This window comes from Triticum dicoccoides, chromosome 3A (assembly GCF_002162155.2).
Source record: "Triticum dicoccoides isolate Atlit2015 ecotype Zavitan chromosome 3A, WEW_v2.0, whole genome shotgun sequence".
NCBI classification, from domain to species: Eukaryota; Viridiplantae; Streptophyta; class Magnoliopsida; order Poales; family Poaceae; genus Triticum; species Triticum dicoccoides.
This window is the reverse complement of record NC_041384.1, coordinates 713,274,727-713,282,208: the sequence shown is the minus strand read 5'-3', so window position 1 is coordinate 713,282,208 and position 7,482 is coordinate 713,274,727.

Sequence of the window (7,482 nt, the reverse complement as noted above, 5' to 3'; positions counted from 1 at the left end):
TATAACGGATTAATAATTTTGTCGTGCAAGAAACTTGCATACTTCACTTGTACAAGCTGGAGCATGCCAAAGGGCTATGATTATGTTGTAGCATGGTCTTGTAGAATCTTGTTGTTTTAGGAAATAGTGGTGTTGAGCTGATTTTTCATGTTGAGCGTTCTGTACAGTTGATTTGCTTCCACATGCCTCCCATTCATAACAAATTATCTCTCTCTCTCTCTCTCTCTCTCTCTCTCGCGCGCGCGCGCACGCGTTCTCGTGTGTGTGTGTGTGTGTATTCTTGTTGGTTCGGCACTCAATATTATCGTGATAACAAGGCTACAAGTATAATACTATTGTAACACCCACGATGCGGCTATATCTCCCACATGTCGGAGCACGACTTAGAGGCATAACCGCATTATAGGCATGTCGCAATAGGGGTAATCTTTACACATCCCATGTACTGAATAAGAAAGGGATAAAGAGTTGTCTTACAATCGCCACTTCACGCAATACATTAAATATAGCATTACAACATTCAGAATACAATCAAGGTCCGACTACGCAACCAAATAAAGAAAGACAACCCCTAATGCAAAAGATCCCCGATCGCCCCAACTGGGCTCCACTACTGATCAACCAGAAACGAAACAACACAACGAACACGATCTTCATCGAGCTCCTCCTTGAGCTCGGTTGCGTCACCTGTACTGGTATCCACAGAACCTGCAACTAGTTTTGGAAGTAATCTGTAAGTCACGGAGACTCAGCAATCTCACACCCTCACGATCAAGACTATTTAAGCTTATGGGTAGGTAAAAGGTATGTGAGGTGGAGCTGCAGCAAGCACTAGCATATATGGTGGCTAACTTACGCAAATGAGAGCGAGAAGAGAAGGCAAAGTACGGTCGTGAACTAGAAGTGATCAAGAAGTGATCCTGAAACTACTTACGTTCAAGCATAACTCCAACACCGTGTTCACTTCCCGGACCCCGCCGAGAAGAGACCATCACGGCTACACACGCGGTTGATGCATTTTAATTAAGTTAAGCGTCAAGTTCTCTACAACCGGACATTAACAAATTCCCATCTACCCATAACCGCGGGCACGGCTTTCGAAAGTTCAAAACCCTGCAGGGGTTCCCAACTTAGCCCATCACAAGCTCTCACGGTCAACGAAGGATATTCCTTCTCCCAGGAAGACCCGACCAGACTCGGAAACCCGGTTACAATACATTTCGACAATGGTAAAACAAGACCAGCAAAGCCGCCCGATGCGCTGACATCCTGATAGGAGATGCACATATCTCGTTCTTAGGGCAACACCGGATTGTCCAAGATTCCGGTAGGCCAGCCCAGAGTTGCCCCTGGTGGCCACCGGCTGCTGACAAGTTCGGACCAACACTTAGACAAGCAATGGACCGGGGGGGGGGGTTAAAATAAAGATGACCCTTGAGTCTGTAGAACCCAAAGGAAAAAGGCTAGGTGGCAAATGGTAAAACCAAGGTTGGGCCTTGCTGGAGGAGTTTTATTCAAGGCGAACTGTCAAGGGGTTTCCATAACACCCAACCGCGTAAGGAACGCAAAAATTAAGGAACATAACACCGGTATGACGGAAACTAGGGCGGCAAAAGTGGAACAAAACACCAGGCATAAGGTCGAGCCTTCCACCCTTTGCCAAGTATATAGGTGCATTAATTAAATAAGAGATATTGTGATATCCCAACAAATATCCATGTTCCAACAAGGAACAAACTCCATCTTCACCTGCAACTAGCAACGCTATAAGAGGGGCAGAGCAAATCAGTAACATAGCCAAACAACGGTTTGCTAGGACAAGGTGGGTTAGAGGTTTGACATGGCAATATGGGAGGCATGATATAGCAAGTGGTAGGTATCGCAGCATAGCAAAAGAGCGAGCAACTAGCAAGCAAAGATAGAAGTGATTTCGAGGGTATGGTCATCTTGCCTGCAAAGTTCTCTAAGTTGACGAAAGCTTGATCCTCGTAAACATACTCAACGGGTACCTCGAACATGAACTCGTATCCCGGATCTACCCAAAGCAAGAACACAAGCAAAGGAACAACAATCAACCACGGTGCAATGCACAAGCAACATGATGCAAAACAGGGCATGATATGCGGGATGTGATATGCAATGCATATGCGAGCTCCGGAAGGAAAAGATTGAATCAGGCCTCAACTTGGCGAACCAAGAGTGCCGCTGGAAAGATGAGTTGATTTCGGTCGAAATCGATATGAAGATCACCAGAAACAGATGCACGGTTTGCAAATGGCAAGCAAAACAATAATGGCACTAATCTGCGATTAACAGCATGGTGCCCTCTAGAATGCAACAAGAAACTAAGCTACTGCACTCCAACATAGCAACAAAGCACATGGCAGTGAACTACTCAAGATGCTTGACAAAAGATGAACACTGAGCTACGACTAAATCACACAAGAGCAGGTTCAAACAAGCATGGCAAAAGGGTAAAATATATCAGCATCACAGACTTAGTGAAAATAACAACATGTCAGGAATTAACATCACGAAGCAATGTTTAGGGCAAGATAACAACATGCTATAGGAACAGAACATAGCAATACAAGGAATGGTATGAATCTACTCAAAGCATATAACGAAAGTCCCTTACTGACCATAAGCCAAAAAGGATCATAAGATATGATGACACCCATGTAAACATAGAAAGTTTCGTTAACAGATTCAGACTTAGCAGAAAACTGGACATGGCAAAAACAGAGTTACGAAGGCATGTTCATGAGCTCGATGCACTCAACATAAGGCATTGCATGACAAGCTAAGCTTACTACCAGCAAGAACACATGATCAAGAAGTTATCCATGGCAAGAACAATCCCATAGCATGCATGGATCAACTACAACAACCTTGGCAAAATTGATTAACACTTAAACAATCTGCCAGGAACATTTTATAGCAAAAGTAGAGCAGGACTGAGTCATGCTAGGGTACTCCATAAATGCAAACAAGGACATAGATGGATAGAGCATAACAATATCTCAAAATCATCCTTACTGAACATACTCAAAAGAAGCATGGATCACTCTGTAGCAACATGAATACATGGCATAAAAATAACATCAGGAAAATGAATTTGAAGAATTCTAAGTCCATGGAATCGGCAACATCACGAGAGCTACTTTGCATTCTTGTGCTAGTCACCACATTAATCACAAAAATACATGACATACACCCCTGTAAAGTGTTGGGGAACGTAGCAAAAATTCAAAATTTTCCTTTTGTGTCACCAAGATCTATCTATGGAGAAACCAGCAACGAGGGGAAGGAGAGTGCATCTACATACCCTTGTAGATCGCTATGCAGAAGCGTTCAAGAGAACGGGTTGAAGGAGTCGTACTCGTCGTGATCCAAATCACCAGAGATCCTAGTGTCGAACGGACGGCACCTCCGCGTTCAACACACGTACAGCCCGGTGACGTCTCCGATGCCTTGATCCAGCAAGGAGAGAGGGAGAGGTTGAGGAAGACTCCATCCAGCAGCAGCACAACGGCGTGGTGGTGGTGGAGGAGCGTGGTACTCCAGAAGGGCTTCGCCAAGCACCGCAAGAGACGAGGAGGAGAGAGGTAGGGCTGCGCCAGGGAGAGATCAAATCGTGTGTCTTGGGCAGCCCAAAACCCCCACTATTTATAGGAGAAGGGGAGGAGGGTGCGCCCCCTCTAGGGTTCCCACCCGTAGGGGGCGGCAGCCCTAGATGGGATGGAGGGGGGCGGCCAAGAGGGGGAGAGGGGGGCGCGCCCTAGGGTGGGCCTTAGGCCCATCTGCGCCTAGGGTTTCCCCCTTCTCCTCCTAGTTGCGCCTTGGGCCTTGTGGGAGGCGCACCAGCCCACTCAGGGGCTGGTCCCTTCCCACTCTTGGCCCATGCAAGCCTCCGGGGCTGGTGGCCCCACTTGGTGGACCCCCGGGACCCTCCCGGTGGTCCCGGTACGTTACCGATAAAACCCGAAACTTTTCCGGTGACCAAAACAGGACTTCCCATATATAAATCTTTACCTCCGGACCATTCCGGAACTCCTCATGACGTCCGGGATCTCATCCGGGACTCCGAACAACATTCGGTAATCACATACAAACTTCCTTTATAACCCTAGCGTCATCAAACCTTAAGTGTGTAGACCCTACGGGTTCGGAAACCATGCAGACATGACCGAGACGTTCTCCGGTCAATAACCAACAGTGGGATCTGGATACCCATGTTGGTTCCCACATGTTCCACGATGATCTCATCGGATGAACCACGATGTCGAGGATTTGATCAATCCCGTATTCAATTCCCTTTGTCTAGCGGTATAGTACTTGCCCGAGATTCGATCGTCGGTATCCCGATACCTTGTTCAATCTCGTTATCGGCAAGTCTCTTTACTCGTTTCGTAACACATCATCCCGTGATCAACTCCTTGATCACATTGTGCACATTATGATGATGTCCTACCGAGTGGGCCCAGAGATACCTCTCCGTTTACACGGAGTGACAAATCCCAGTGTCGATTCGTGCCAATGCAACAGACACTTTCGGAGATACCTGTAGTGTACCTTTATAGCCACCCAGTTACGTTGTGATGTTTGGCACACCCAAAGTATTCCTACGGTATCCGGGAGTTGCACAATCTCATGGTCTAAGGAAATGATACTTGACATTAGAAAAGCTTTAGGATACGAACTACACGATTTTTGTGCTAGGCCTAGAATTGGGTCTTGTCCATCACATCATTCTCCCAATGATGTGATCCCGTTATCAAAGACATCCAATGTCCATGGTCAGGAAACCGTAACCATCTATTGATCAACGAGCTAGTCAACTAGAGGCTTACTAGGGACATGGTGTTGTCTATGTATCCACACATGTATCTGAGTTTCCTATCAATACAATTATAGCATGGATAATAAACGATTATCATGAACAAGGAAATATAATAATAACCAATTTATTATTGCCTCTAGGGCATATTTCCAACATAAAGATGGCATGGAATAGCCCAAAACACATGTAGAGCTCAAGTCCATAGGAGGCACACAATAATCATGGCAAAAATGACAAATGTCCATAATCTGATAAGAAACAGCACATAACATTTTATAGCACTCTTACATCAACTATTTGAGCATCAAGATGGACTCAAACAAGCATGGTGCAATGGAACAAAATGAAGAGGGCATCCAGATGAACAATTTGATATATTAGACGCCCAAAACGGAGCTACGGATGCAGAGTTATGACATGATGAACAAGTGCATAAATTATATGAGTTTCAGGGACTTAGTCAAATACAGGGTCAAACAGAGCGGGAGAGAGATAGCAAAAAGGCGCATGAGCGATGGATAGCGCGGTGACGCTCACATTGGGCCCGGGGGAGACGCTGTTGGGCCGGCTTGGTCGCGGCTGTGCCGAGCGTGGGCCCACGCGAGGGGAGCTCCTCTCCTCGTGCTCCTGCACAAGCAGGGGCCATGGCGAGGCGGTGGCGGCGGCTTCCGGCTCCGGCGACTGGAGCGCGGGGACGGTGAGGGAGCCAGGCGAGAGGGCAGATCCGGGCCGGCGGTTGCCGGATCCGGCACTGGGACGACGCGGTGAGAGCGCTCCCGGCGGAGAACAGCGGCGGTGACGGCGGGAACTGGGCCGCGAGGTCAGTGGAGGTCGCCGGCGAGGTTGACGGGCGAAGGTGGAGGCACCGGCGAGAGAAGCTGGGGGCGGCGGAGGTGCACGAGCGTGGGGTGGCGGAGGCGGCGGTTCAGGCCCCGCGGGCCCGACGCGGGCTCGCGGGCCGGCGGCGGGGACGGCGCGGTGGTGCCACGTGGCTGCGCGGGATAGGCTGGGAGCGGCGGCGCGATTCGTCCGGTCCGGGATGGACATGTCCGCCGGGCGAGAGGGGAAAGATCTAGGGTTCATCCGCGAATTTTTGGGGGAAGACACATATATAGGTAGAGGGAGCTAGGAGAGTCCAAATGAGGTGCGGTTTTTGGCCACGCGATCGTGATCGAATGACCGAGAAGATGAAGGGGGTTTGGATGGGTTATTGGGCCACTTTGGAGGGGTGTTAGGCTGCAACACACACGAGGCCTTTACGGTTTCCCGGTTAACCGTTGGATTATCAAACGAACTCCAAATGGCACGAAACTTGACAGGCGGTCTACCGGTGGTGTACCAAGGCCGCTTGGCAAATCTCGATCCAATCCGAGAACGTTTAGCACCCGCACACGAAAAAAGGCAAAAGGGGGCGCCGGAGGATGTAGGAGTGTCAGATCGAGAAACGGACAACGGGGAAAACGCTCGGATGCATGAGACGAGCATGAATGCAAATGAGATGCACATGATGACATGATATGAAATGCATGACACGCAAACAAATGACAAGGCAACAACAGTAAATAACTGGAAGACACCTGGCGCAACGGTCTCGGGGCGTCACAACTATATAGGTGGTGCGTCATTTAAAAGGATAGGTTATGCCGAGTCTAGATATGGTTGGTGAGTGCATTAGTTATTTATGTGTTAGTTTTGTAAACCACTCTTGGAATTTGCATCACATCGAAGCTATAACCCCCCTTTGTCCAAAGATATTTGGCTAAATATCAAAAAATGTGTGTGTAATCTACTCCATTGACCCCTTTTTAACCCAACAACTACGGTGACACTCAACATCAATATCGGTTAAACTAATTGGAGATGGTTGTTTTAGGAACTTGGACCAAGGATCATGGCCATGCTCAGTATTGTAGCCTTGTACACCATATGTACATTGTGTCATTGATTGTTTTATAGGAGCATACTATATAATATATATACAGTGCTACTAATATGGTCTGTGTTGGGTGGATAACCAAAGGATCAGACTGCATCCCTAGAGAAGCCGAGTGATAGTATCGCCAAGGGAAAATGGTACTTTGTGCTATGAACGATCATCTAACATTTGTTGTTGCTGACTATACTTGCCTATAAACACTATGTTGACTAGTTTGGTATTACTTTGAAACAGTAGGTACCGGTGTCTTTAGATTTTCACTACTAGAGAAAACCTTATACACAGAATCTTAGCAGTAGCACTCGACAAAATAGCTCGCTATTGTTACTTAGTAGTAGCAAGTTTAAATAAATCGCGCTACTGCTACTACTTTAGCAGCAACGCGTGTAAGTAAAACATGTTGCTGCTATGTTTGTACTGGGCGTAGATGGCCAGCCCCACTTAGCAGTAGCGCGTATTTGCAACGGCCGCTACTGCTACACTCGGTAGCCGTAGCGCGCATTTCGAAAACGCGCTACTACTTACTTACCTTATCCCACGTGTGCGCCCGACCCTCTCACTCTCCCTCTCACTCACTTTCGCCCGTGCCGAACCCGTTGTCCGCCGCCGCCGTCGTCCGTTGCCGCCGCGCTGCTCCTCCACCGAGGTACTCCCTCCGTCCCTCCTCCTCCCTCCTCCCCTCCCTCCTCCCCTCCCTCCTCCT